The sequence below is a fragment of the Platichthys flesus genome, chromosome 13, assembly GCF_949316205.1.
Source record: "Platichthys flesus chromosome 13, fPlaFle2.1, whole genome shotgun sequence".
Taxonomy (NCBI): Eukaryota; Metazoa; Chordata; class Actinopteri; order Pleuronectiformes; family Pleuronectidae; genus Platichthys; species Platichthys flesus.
In genome coordinates, this window is record NC_084957.1 from 6,709,495 (window position 1) to 6,724,185 (window position 14,691).

The following is a 14,691-nucleotide window of genomic DNA, read 5'->3' on the forward strand; positions in this document are numbered from 1 at the left end:
TCTTTATTAACCATGAGCTCGTTCCCGGTGTTGCAGGCAACGATAGCACAGGGACAGACGTTCCTCCTCTGCTGCAGCCGCACTGCGTCCAGAGGAGGTTTTAGAGTTTGAACAGAGAACAGGTCACATTCACAGCTCAGTTTTCACAGTGAAGACGCACTTTACTCCGATTAGTGTTCCTGTTTTGAGCTGTTGAAGCCAAACAATGCTGCCGCGGTGATGATTGAGATGATCACTGCCCAGATACATGAAGATGTACTGTAAATGCAGTGGGAGAAACACTGTGAGGGTTTTTCTAAACCAGGAAACAAACATCTGTTAAAGGTCAGAGGAACCTCTTTCCAGGAAGATGATTTTGTTTTTTTCGACTTTAATTACATTTGAATTTAACCTTTAACATCTAATTAATCATAATAACAGCTAATTTACAACTTCACTTCAGTAGGCGAACATTCATCCGTGTTAACACCTAACTCAGTACCGCCATCGCCCCACACTGCACAACGACCACACAACTTGCTGCAATTAATCCAGACACCATCACAACCGAGGCATATGGTGGCTGAGAGGGACATTATGCAATCATCCCGATAAATGCCATATTTTATCTCACAGCAGGCCCCATATGGGACAGGGCCTTTCAAATGCTCAAAGCACGGAAGCGAAACACATGAGTGATTGTGGGTGTTTTTCAAGTTGTGTACATGAAGTTGCATTTGATTCAGCCCTTTACATTTTGTCCAGCTCAGGTCAGTAGGATAAAGAATCTGGATTTGACTCTGAACACTTTCAGCTGGAATATGAACTGAGACATGAACGATATAAAGAGAAAGCTGCACGTGACATGAAGAGTTAATGTAAAGGTTCTTTCATTGTGTGTTTCCTCAGTCTATGTAAAAAGCGTCAATCAAGAGTACTGTAAATTGAATTGACAATATTATGATATATAGTCCATTAGGGAAAATAACTGTAACTACCTATATAATAAACAAAGAGCTGTTAGTCTGATTCAAAATATGAATATAGAACAGAAGCTAAATTACTGTACATTCCCAGGGTTCATTCAAATATATTCATATAATAGTTTGCATCATTTAATAATTATTTAAAGATCAGCATGTAAAAGATTGTTTTGTGTCTGAACCATAAAACCTACTTTGTGTGCAAAGATGTTCCAATACAAACTTTTATTCTTTAATTTAAAAGCTGATGTAAACTTTGTGTAACACAATATATATTTACATCACAAAGACCTACAAAATGAACAGAGTACACTGAAATGTTTCTGGTAGAATCCAAACAAAACAAAAAAAAGATTTTAAAAGTATGATTTATTGCAGAGGCTGTTGTTTAATGTTCCTTATTATTATTGTGTTTATTAATATGATTATAAGCGTTATTATTGTAAAGTGTGAAAAACTTGCAGAAGCATTTAACCTCATCCCTGGTTGCATATGTGAAGAATTGGCAAACACATGATCTACACATCTGAAATGGAGTGAACCAGGAGACCGAGCTCTTTTTTGTTTTTTTATGTCTCTCACATTTAATCCAATAACAAATCAATAAGTGAACTTCACTGACCTCTTGGTAAAAGAAGATGATGAGTCGAGGGTTAAATTGCCTGAGGGGGAGAATTGTTTGAATCACAGTCAAACATTCATCAGGAGACGCTGTAGTAAGATTCTTCGAGACTGGATTACTTGGATAATGAGCCATGCGGGATTCCCAGCTGCCTCCCAGTGAGCCATACCAACAAGTACTTCTACGACCATTAGGCACTTGGCATGTTTATGTGTCTGCACACATGAGACTGGTCTATTTACACAGTGCTGATGTATATGTGTATGTGGAGCGCGGAGAAGCAGCAGAGGGAAACTAGCTGTGCTCTGCTAACCTCCGCTGAGTCACCAGTAAAGTGAGGAGTTGTATATCTTTCATTTCCATTGGATTCCTTCACATACTTCTCTTCATACAAACACTTATTTATCACATTGACATAACACATTTTCAGCAAATTGCATTTGTTAAATTTAGACATTTTACACACAGTATGAACAGAGAATGCAAGATGAAAATGACGAACTGTGTAAAAGTTGAATAACACAAAGATGATAGCCCATAAACAATTTAGCAGTTTCAAGCACATTTCTGTCTAAGTCTACTTTACGTGTTTCACCATAACTAATGTGAAAGCGTTCTTATTTAATGTTATTATTTGATTTTCAGGAGAAGTGAATGTCTTCCATCCCAGGAAGGTGAGTTTCAGGCCTGTGAGACATAACCTGGTTAAATAAATAAGTTAATGAGCATCACTTCATTCCAGCACCCTGTTGTTTGCCTTCCTTATTTTAATGTCTGTCATTTCCTTTTAGAATGTTTTTCTGTGAAATGCACCTATCAGAGACAAGTACAGTGAAGGGTCGATGCCTGTGACACTTCTACAATCGATGGTTATTCCTGGAAACAGTTGCGTATTAACATTCCCTATTAAATTAACTCATCAGCCCATTTCAACGTGAAGCCCCTCTAAATGGTCCAAACCCGTTGGTATTCATGAAGCTTAAACCAGTGAAATGTTCTGTCCTGAAAGGGAGACTCGCCGTCAAGGGCATTCTCTGCCTCCAAGGGCAAAGCACTGAAAAGATACAGCACGCTTCAGTGGTGTTAATTTGCAGGGAGGAAATGACGGCCCCCCCATAAGCCACCCTGTTGTAGAGCCATTCAGCTGGATCATAATGTTATGTGCCAATAGGTTTGAAAATTAAGGTTTGTGTAGAACAGATCAATCTCCCGGCCCATCATCCTTTGAGGATCAGTACACACCCTTGTTAATATTGAGTGAGGAGACAAAGAGAAAAAGAAAAGATGTCAATTTACACTTTTCACATTTGGAGGCGGGAGAATAAGTCTCTACAATAAGAGTTCAGATACAGAACTCGATGTCCTGTGGGAAATCGGGCTCCGATTGCATTTCAGAGTATTTCCAGTGGAACAGAAGCCTTCAGAGGAAAATGCACATGTGATGACAGGAGGTGAAAATTGAAGACAGTCCCTTCTCTCTCGCCACCTCCGTGACTCCAATTTTAGATTTTCGATTTGTATTTTAACTTCACTGTAAATGTAACTTTTACTTCTTAGGTTGGAAACAAGACAACGGCACACACAGATACGTGTGACAGACTTTCATCGTATTGATTTAACAATGCAATCGTTATCTCAATGTCTGAAAACCCTCAGCTCATTTACTGTGCAAATATTTGACTGTACAAGTTTGCAGCACCATAGTACAAACATCACAGTGTCACACACACACACCAAGTTGTATCTTGTATGTGTGCACTGTTGCATGTGCGACTGAAAGTAAACTCCAGCAGATGTATGAGATGTAGGAGATGGAGGAAAAACACTGTCAGGGAACACATGCGATCAAATATCTCTTTATTTTCATCACTCTCCTTTTTTTCAATGCCATTCATTTCAAATCCAAGTTTCACTGGGACATTATTTTGTGATTTTCAAAGTAAATGGAGCATTTTCTCGAGGAAATGACAGGCTGTGCTTTCTGGGCGGATGTAATACATTGTGAGGCTCTTTCAAGGTTTGTCATCATGTGTACAAAAACATTTTGGAATTGGGTCAGTCTTTACCTGGACTGCACCTTTGGAGGGATAGAAGGTCCTATTATGACAACTGTACAAAATGACAAAACATGTCATGAATAATTTCTTTATTGATATAATGAATCAAATTATCTGTTTGAACAATGAGCAGCATCACTGGCATGACAGACTGCAAGCGGGAAAAGTATTTGTGAATCTTCAGTCCCTACTTTTTAGTAAATTTTCACCTTTTTATCAACTGCAATACGTAAAAAAATCACCTGAGGGTAAAAATCTTCTAGTTTCTTTAAGTGTGTTTCTTCAGGACTAATTCATATCCTGGGCTGCACCAGCTCATACATTTTTGAAAAACACCATATTCCTGTGTAACATTTCAGTCCCCCAGCCAAACTTTATGGGAGCTATGAACTATTCAGTTTAGCACCTCCTCACTTCTGTGTAGCTGGGACATTTAGCACCTCTCAGAAGTGCACGACCCTGCCTGCTCACATTGGACAGGGCTAATGCCTGCATGTCTTTGTGCTAGAAGGATTGATTTCTTTTGATAATTGGACTTGGGACAATACTGTCTTTCATTTTTGTTGGACTCTCTTGGAGATGCTAGGATGAAGCCTACTGACTTTTTAATCAAGTTGCATTTAAAGTGATTTTAGTTTTGCCTGTATCACCCCAGCGAGGTGACAGCGTCGGCAGAGAAGAAACAGAAAGTAAAATAGAGGCGAGCGAGCCAGCACCGAACAGGCTGCAGCTACTCGCCTGTTGGTCTCTAACACCCGGTCCATAGTCTAGACTCGACAAGATGGAGAAGCTGAGGCTGAGGATTCTGTCGCCGATGATCAGCTGTGGCTCTTATTGCAGGGAAACCAGGTTGAATCCTAACATCCCTGACGCAGCTATCGACAACAAACAACCCCATTCTTAACCTGAACAAACAAAAGATCAGATACTGGACTTCAGGAGATTATAATATAATACATAACAGTCATCAAACCATTAGCATCAATGGGGAGAGGGTGGAGGCAGTTCAGCACTTGTAATACAACATCAACAGTATTGACCAACAAAGGCTTCTAGAGACGTCACTTCCTGAGGTGCCTGAAAAAAGCTCCCACAACAGCTACTGGTTGATTTCTACTGGTTGTACCCCAGAGAACAAGAAGACCCTCCACCGCATCGTTAAACCAGCTCAGAGGATCATCGGTGTGAAGCTTCTAGACCTGGAAGAACGATACCGAACCCTCTGATCCAAGTATCTTTGCTCTCTATAAGCTGTGGAATGTGCATGATTACTTTTTTTTTAAAGATACAGTAATTAAACCCTGACAGTAATTTGGAATAGGGGAGTGTTTGAATGTCTGTTTGAACAAAATGCTGGATTATAAAAAAGGCTACTCAGAGGAGAAGCTGTAAATGTCAGTAATGACAAAACAACATCTGCATAATGTGAAGCCATGAATCTGAATGTGATGCTGCTAATTGTTCATTACTCAGGATGAATTTGGCAGGATTAGAACCCATTATGCTCAAATCTGTGTTTGTGTGTGAGGGACAGAGGATCTGATGGAGGCAACCCTCCTCATTTCAATTTGGCATATAGTTTAGAGTCAGTTACAATACGTCTCGCTGTAATCGCATTTAGGTCACATGCCTTTAGTATTGACCCTCAGTCTTCAGTGAATCTGCCCCAGCGTTGTGGCTTTTAACTTCATGCATTGTGACCATTAATCAGATATATTACATTTGTAGAAAAAAAATTGCTACAGTTTGATCAGTTTGTGTTGTTTTTAGTGTAGTGTCACTTTGTAAATGTTTTTTCCAGATCAGTTTTTGTCACACACTCTCATGAGAAGTTGTGAATTCCTTGCAGGGGCTGAAATCAATGTTTAGAATATATTCCACGATTTGTGGCTTTGAATAAAAGGTATCGATCAAACAGTAAACAAGGAATTACTTATTAATTGTCGGATATGTTTTTGGCCCCTCTGTGTAACTTTAGGAAAATCCAAAATCATAAATCTGGGGAATTTCACATTTAAATTCCTAAATTTAAAACCCCTGAATTTTCCTCTAATATTCCAAGCAGATTGATATTTCGTGTTCATAAGTGAATGGTCCTGGAACTACTGCCTCCAAGTCTGACTCATACATTAATATTCTCCTCAGGATGAATAGTAGGAACTTCACCATCATGCAAATCAAAAGTAATGAATACAAGAGAAAAATCCAAATGTGTCTTCTTAGATAAAAACCACACGCTCCACTCTGTGCTTGCCAACCGTTAGTATAAGAAGTGTGTTGCAGATTTTATCACTCAGGCCACAGAGCAAATTTATTAGAATTTAATATCCTGCTCAATTCCCTATACGGTTGATTTGATAAGTGATTGGCTGTTGATTTTTATTTTGTTAGTAAATCAGTCTCTCAACGAACTCTCGCAATAAGAAACGTATTATGCGTCTGATTACAAGGACTGCTTGTTTTTATTACGGGACGTTATTTATGTTCTTGTTGAGATTGCTTCTGGGAAATAATCACTCAGAGCCACGTCACAAAAAGCCGTGAATTATCAATTGTTGCCACTTGTGGAAACATACATGCAAACTCTGAGCACCTACTTGCTTCGATGGTACTTGCCTGTTGGTTGAGTGATTTTGACATTATTTAACAATGGCAATCAAATGTAGTCACACAACTTGATGGCTGCAACATGCAATGTTCTCCGAGGTCCTGACGCTGTCTCCGCTGGTTGAAGCCTCCGTTCTCTGCTATTTACTTCATTAAATTTGAATTGGCCTTCATGAATGAGGAATGTGCCTGTCCTGCCCTGACAAAAGGTACATCATGTGATTATTTCGTGCCTATGTAAAGAATGATTTCTAGTATCGATGTGCTCTGTGACTTCTCGCACTGTAGCAGCGTTTCTGACTGGAAGGATAACATCGACCCCGTCTTTCTCTATTTTTGTGACTGTTAAGTTTGTAGTGAAAACATGAGCCAAGACAGATATACACTGGTCTCAGCTATTACATATGAGCTTCAACATGTTTATAAACTACAGCATTACTGCGTAGGAGGGTAAGAAATTAGATTTCACTTCACTTTTTAGGAGAACTGTCTTTTCTTACAGTCTGTCCAACCAAGAAAGCCAGACGGGTCTCATACTCTCCAACAAATGAAAGTTAACAACGATCACTGTGTAATACGATTGTCCATTGATCATCCTTTGAGATATGAACCTCCTCATAGACAATGGAGTTCTGCAAGTCATTAGTGACCAGCAGTAGGTTGGCATCAATGAATGTGTGAAATGTCATGGGGAGCCAAATAGAGTTATGGATCTATTGGATTTAAATGTTGTCTCTTAGGAAAGTGCAATGGTCCTGCATAAAAATATCATCCTATACCTGTGCCAAATGTAATTAATAAACTTTATAATATGTTGATTTTGAATAATAACTGAATCTGAGCCCAAAACTCTGTTCAACAAAATGGCCACAACCCAACCTGACCTGCAGTTATTGCTACCATCAGGTTGCTTAACTCTAGAATGAATATTTTGAAGAGTCGAGCAACGATCTTTTAGTCTATTCTCAGCTCAAAAGTGAAGTGACTTCATAACAGCCACCTTCGTATTTTCTTTTATGATAACATGTCCACTGATAAGGAAGGGAAGGTTGAAGCAGAGGAAAAACACTGAGCCGAATGTTTCACAGGGAATTGTGCTGCTGGAAGATATATGCCCCTGTTGCATTTCTTTGCCTTGTGTAATTGTGGAAGGAGGAGACAGAAAGAGAAGGGACTTAATGAAACCAAGCCCAGAAGAGGAAAGGTCTGACGTTAGCACATTGCTCACTGAGCCATGTCTGTGGTCATTTGGAGCGGTCACTGTAGTTTCTTTAAAATCACTCTTTAAGTCACTGGGAAGACTTTGTGGCTGCAAAGATTTAGAGCTTCATTTTTCCTTTGTTTTACTGTACGTATTTAGAAAGGGCACAATTAAGATTTTGCATTTGAGATATATATCTATATATAAAGCATTTGTGAGATAGCTGAGAGCACCCTGCTCACTTTTTAACATTTGTGAAGCAGAGAACAGCGCAATAACTGAAAATAAGCAAGACGCTACAGGAGGTCAAGCTCAGCAATAGTTTGAAAAGCTGTTTACCTACTGTAAGAAGTATTTTTCACTTTGTTTGAATATTAGTGATTGTTTTTAAACAACCAAAGCAAACAGAGCGTTTTTTACTCCAACACAAATAAACTAATTTAAACAGAGTAGTGCCAGAAACAGAGCTGCTCTTCAATTTGCTTCCAAATTAAAATGGTCTAGCGAAACAAATAGCCAGTCTAGTCTTTACTCATTCCCCATCCCCAGCAAAGGAAAGAAAACTTAGCCTCTGAATGCAAGGAGGCTAAAGCCCTCAAACAAAATAATCAATATAGAAAGATATAAATTAGCTGCGCTAAGTGGAAACCTTGTAGCAACAGCTCTGACTAGTAAGTGCAATTCACGGCACCATCATGTGCGGGTTTTAGTTAATAAGCCTGATAAATAATGTAGATACAGTTTAAATTACACAAGAAGATTTCATTAATAAAAGAACAGCTTTAAGCATCTTTACAATACAAAAGGGAGAAGTCCCTTTTTTCATTGCTAGTCATTGCCACATGTTGGCTCAGTAGTTGCGCAATTAAGGTTTGTAGAAAATACTTTTTTTAATTAATTGCCTAACCTGCTATTTCTAATTATTGATGCAGATTGTGTGATGGGGTGGGCTTCTGAGAGCTGCTCATCTAGAATAAGAAATTATAATTCTGTGCTCTCTCTGACAAGGAGGTGGCTTAATCACCTGTGACATCTTGATTTGTCCTCATGTAGGAGTCACTTAAAAAGACTAAAGTGAATTGGACCTGAACTCAGGCAGTTGACCCTAAACAATTAGAAATGCGTAAAACCATTCAACAAGATCCACAACAGTCACATTTGCTCTGTGAAGTGGGTTAAGTGTGAAGTTGCCCTGATCTTCTTTCTGTCAGATGTTATGGATCAGGAAGTTTGATGTAGAAAATGCATTGATAAATATGTCTCTTCCTTTCAGCTCATCGGGTGCATGACTGCAAATGTATTTACTGCCATCATTCCACTGGCTGTGTGAGTGTATGGGGAATAAAATAAAATTAAAGTCAACACATTAAGGCAGTTATTGTAACTGCTCATCCTAGCTGTGATAATGCAAAAAGTAGAATTAAGACCCTCTTGTTTTTCATCAGAGACTCAGCTAAACGCATTAGCTCAATTTAGGTTTAATTAAACTCACAAAAACGTTTTCATGGAGGACAGGAAAATACAAAGCTAAATAATACAACTTTCATATCGTATAAATTGTGGTTTTAAACTCACAACAAAACTGATGCCATGTCTCCTATTGGTTCTTAAACAATGCATAAGCATAATAATAAACAGTATTGCATAGGTACTGTTTATTGATGCATTGATACATACTTTAGACTTTTGATATATTTCTTTTGAAGAAAATTAAATTGTGATAATTATTATTGTTTTATTGCGCTCCCTTCATCACAGTCCTCCCCAACAACTGTGTGAATATTCTAAATGCAGGATTTCCGATTGACTAATATTGAAGTCACAGCAACAAAAAGTATTTAGTTAAAGGTTGTTGTCACAGTTAAGGTAAAAAAATGACTCCTTCCAGTAAAGTGTTGTCCTCTACACATTCATGATTAAACATGAATTGGTCATTTTCCGCCCTGTCTCCTGAATCTTATGTTTATATGTGACTATTTGTTTTCCCAAATGGATTGTGGTAGGAGGCATAATTCTGTCTGGATTATGTCCATTGGCAATTTATTTTTATGTGGAGGGAGGGAGCATTACCATTCTGTTTTCCGATACAGCAGTAGGAAGCGGTGTATGGGGCACAAAGCACAAAACTTTGATCAGGGTTCTCAGTCCTCAGCGAGACGACAGCGTGCTCAACACCCACTGCTGCAATTAGTACTATTATTAGTCTTTTTCGTTTCAGTATTATAACCATACATATCTCTGGGGAACTCGCATTGTGCTATATTCTCGCTCCACCTCTCTATCGGGAAAGAGGGATACGAATAATGTTAAAGGTTCAGTGTGTAGAATGTAGTGACATCTAGTGGTGAAGTTGTATATGGCAGCTGAATACGCCTCAAGTCATATTAAAATATAAAAGGCCCATTTTAGAGTAAAGAAAATAACAATTTGTACAATTTAGATTAAACACACAAGTGAAAACTTACAGTAGATCCCTTTCACCTAAATCGCACACACTGGACTTTTAATGTCTTTTGAATCTTCATTGATTATCCAGGACTCTTTCTTGGAATCACACAAATGTTATAATCACTCAATTACTGTCATATTGACTGTGAATCCAGCAGTGATGAATGGCTTTCGATCATGTCCAACAGCAGCAAGAGCTAGATAAATATGTATCATTACTGAAATTGGTATTGAAAAATCCCTTATTGTGTCCATCCAGTTGTTGTCCAAGTTGAAAGTGTCCTGTGTCAGAGTTCATATCCTCGAGGAATGGCCATGTCTTTGTCAGAATGGCTCCTCCTGGACGAGAAGTACGACAATCAAACATTTTCCTCGCACAACTACACACCTTGGACTTGACCCAGTCTCTCTTCATTGACCTCCCCAAAGTGACCTTTGATTCACAGGTCTCTTGAGCTCTGATCAGTTATCAGGACCTCGTCTCTCTACGAGCAACCTTTTCATTAAGCTTCATCATGTAGTGCGGCTCTAACCATGAAACCTGGCAGTAATATGATAAAGCATTGAGCAGATAGATGAGATAAAACCACGAGACTCTGTTCAGGAGATGTGGAGGAGTGCAGTGTGTCAAACATAAACAGTAGCTGGAAGCAGATAATTGGTGCTTCAGCGAATTACTGTGCAAGTTAATAATATTGTTGTATGGCTGAAGTCATTTCATTCAGTAACATGTTTATCAAACAGTCCTTTAACCTCCTCTTCCTTCTAGTCTCTTTATAATTTATACAATGTTGTTTTTTACATTCAGTACCTGGACTCAGTGTGGCTCTATATTTGACTATAGAGTGGCATTCAATAGAGCACCAACCCCCACCAGGGCTGTAAAATCCCCTTTAATTCAATCAAGCTTCACCAAGTTACACACAGTAAATATGTTTTTTCATCAAGAGCCATTAATTCGAAGGAAAACAGTGAAAATGTGAAAAAAAAGTGACAAAGAAAATCATGGGTCTCTCAACTGATCCGGATCCTCAGCTAAATGAAATGGGCTCTTTGGTATTCCATTACGTAGATTTTTTCGGTGGTGTAGCAAATGCATAAGAAAATACCTGAAGGCTACCTGGAGAGTGCATATCTCCAACATAGGTAACGTCTTGCTAAGTTAAAGAATCTTCGATCTGCCCATTTATCCAGATCTGCCTCGAAATTGAACGAGTTCTCTCTCCGGTCATGCTCCAACCCTTTTTTACACATCGTTTTATAGTAATGCTGCTAATTAAAACACACATGAAAACATAATCTGTGTGGGATGGTAATAATTTCATCAAAAATACAGTTTGCTGTCGACAACACATGCACAATAACAAAAAAAGAAAAATAGGCCTAATGTCTCATATTTATGTCACATTCATGTCTGTCACTCGTTCAGTGGGAGTTTGGACTTGTCTGTACCCAGGTGGGTTATTGACTTCTTTTTCAGCAGAAGGCCGATGAGGTCGTGGGCATCAGCTGGCACGGCGTCTTCCTCTGAGCCCACAGGAGACTATTTTTAGAGGAAGCAGACGTTGGTCATCTGATAAAAAAAATTCCCACTAAAGCGTAGGAGAGAAAAGCTAATTTCCTTTAAAAAGAAACATGATTTGTGATAGTGTTCAGATTTAACAGGAAATAAAAACCAAATGTAAGAGCAGCAGTTGTATAATATGAATCCCTGAATATGAGATCAGGGCTCCCTATTGTCCTGCGGATACAGGACCTTTTACAGTAACACCCGGGCCCCACTGGCTGCATGAGTGGTGCATGTATTTTTAATCTTTATGTTGAAAATGTCAACACTTCCTTAAAACGTCATTTCTAATTGTATGTGTAGCCGTCCGTAATATTTGATTGTGTCCATCCTTGAAAGTGTTCAGGGCTCCGGTCCACATCCGGAAAGAAAGAAACCTGAAGATAAGATTTAATAAAGATAAATACATAAAAACAACTCAAAATTATGAAAGCTGCACTTTGGATTAAATGTATTAGTGACACTTATAGCTATAACTAGGTAGCTTTTCTCATCACATCACTTTTTCACATTTAGAATTTTTTCGCCGCTCATTCGTGCTGTGAATCTCCTGTTAACACATCCCGGAGGTGTTTTTTTATCTACTTCAGATCTGGTGAATGAGGGAGGCCACTGAAGTTCATATATTCATGAAAACCGGTGTCAGACGACTTTTGCTTTGTGACACGGTGCATTCTCCTGCTGGAAGTAGATATTAGAAAACGGATCCCTCGAGTGGCGATGCCAGGTTCCAAGCACATCTTAAAATACATCCCTGTCTATTAAGTGGATTCTGAACTTCCAGACGGACAGAAACTACTTTGATATCAGACCTCAGCTTTGCCATATTAGCAACAGGTGAGTGAGAATGAGCTGCAGATTACAGATGTGCTAGCTGCAAGTTGATAAGTGGCCGATTGCCATTAACACAGCATGAATTCAAGCACTAACAAAATGTGAATAAAGAGCACAATGCAGAGGGCATTAGAACCTGTAATTCACATAAATGTATCTATAGTAGCCCAGAGAACACCTCCATTATCCCAGCTTTTACAGAAACTTAAGTGCTTCTTAACTTGGAGCATGGAACAAATACACAATAGGATTCAGAAGCTGCACACACTCATAATGTTCTTTTAAAATGTCGACACACACAACACTTTGTTTCGAAAGGTCATCCCGATACCACTTCCCACAAATATGTTGCACTTTCACCTTCCGTCTAGTTCGTCTCCAACCAGCTCCGTGGGGTTTGATTCTGGAGACTTGGCTCTTCCCTCATTTGAACCCGGGGAGGAAGAAGAAAGAATAAGAGAAGAACTTGACAGCTCCGTCTGGTTCTCTTCTTCCAGTGCCATCGGATGAACCGCTGGCCAACCTGCCTTCCTTTTTTCACCTGTCTTTTTTCTCATCATCATCTCTCTCCTGCAGTACAGCCTCGTCCTAAATATGCATCAGGGGGTGTTAGTTCCAACCCTGCCTTTAAACAGACAGAGGGTTTTTGTAAGCAATCATCAAATGTTGGTGCATTTGCAGGAGCAGCCTTTTTTTTCCAGTAAGAAAAACTCAGGTGTAAATATGATAATTGAACGAGGGTGACGCTGGCTGAAGAGTCCTTGTCTTGACTTACTGAGACAATTAACTTCAGTATTGTTCATTCAGTGACTGATTCACAGCTATTTCATGTGGAATTACAATTGCTTTGTCGTCACTGGAACAACTGCAATAACGCCTCAGTCCATCCATTTGCACACTCAATCTTTCCTGATCCCTGAGTGCGCCTTCAATTTCTCCGTCTCTCCATAATTCGGGTTCAATTCAGAATGTAGGGCACATTTTAACCACATTTTAAGACCTTTCGTAAAAATAAACAGATTCTTCCATCCATAACTGTTTTGTAAATATTATACAGATGCAGCAAGTGGTCTAATCTTCTAGCAGGGCATACAAACCAGGAGAAGAGGCGACCACTCAAGCCTCAGTGAAAAACAACTTAGAAAACACAATGGAAATGTGCAGTTTATGTTTTTTTCATGCAATTACCGAAGGAACATATGTTTATGAATCGCTCCATGTAGATGTGATGTTTTCTCTTCCGTGGAGCGGAAGCTTCACAACGTTGAGGCCTCATGCTTCATGCAAACCGGGATTCATTTCCAAATTCTGCCTCAATTGTACATTGCTTGTTTTACCTTTTATAAAAACACAGATTTTTCCATCTCAGCCAAGTGTAAAAAGTCTTCTGTGGTACTTTGTGATGTTTGTAATTTTCTTTGCACAGCAAATCAGGCTGATACACCACAAAGGTCAGGAAGGAGATAGAGTAAATGTAAGTCATGTCATATATGAGTCTATTACATTCACATACAACAACCTTTTAGTGATTATGAATAATGGACAAGCATTGGAAGAAAATGGAAATAGGCTGTAGTCTAGATGATTTGATGGATATCATTATTGGCTCCTATAAGTGAAACTGTCTGAAACTAGCGCACCAGCCTGTTAAAATCCTTTTACCAGGGCCGTCAATTAATCATATGCAATTAATGTTTCACTAACCACAGGCATCTCTCGATCATTTGAAAATCTTCTGAATGGCTGCGTGGGGATGGAGTCTCCAGGGCGGCAGATTCAGTCTGTATCATCTTTGAACTTGAGGTCAGCACCACTGCTGAATATCAAGGTCCAACGTACAGATCCTCGGATGTTTCCTGTCAAATGTCCCCCCCCCCCCTCGAACATGAGGCGTTATGAAAGGAAAATGGTCTGTGGTTAATAGAGGATAACATGAGCTGTGCACTCTAAGATATCCAAACTGCACATAGAACATTTTCTATATACATATATAAGTGTTTGCAGAAAATGATGTTGGAGGATTAGAAACATTTTATTCAAAATAATATTTGAACTAAAACATATGTATTTATTTTCTGGCCATTCTAAGGGCTCACAATAATCGCATCATCGACATATTGCTGTAAAAGGTGGCGTATTTCTTTTGCTGCACTTTACGAGTGGAAGAACGAGATTCACTCTCTTTTTTTGCTTTGCTTTGGTCTCTGGTGAACTCGTTAGAAACAAAAGAAAAATATCCCCTCATTAGTTTGTGAGCTGTGGACTATGCGTGTCTGCCAACTGCTGCCAGGGAGGTGAAGAGCACAGTGGATATATCAGATCGCTTCAACTGAAAACTGCTGCTTGCTGTTGGTGAGAGCAGAATTACGCCTGAACAGGAATCTAAGATAGAC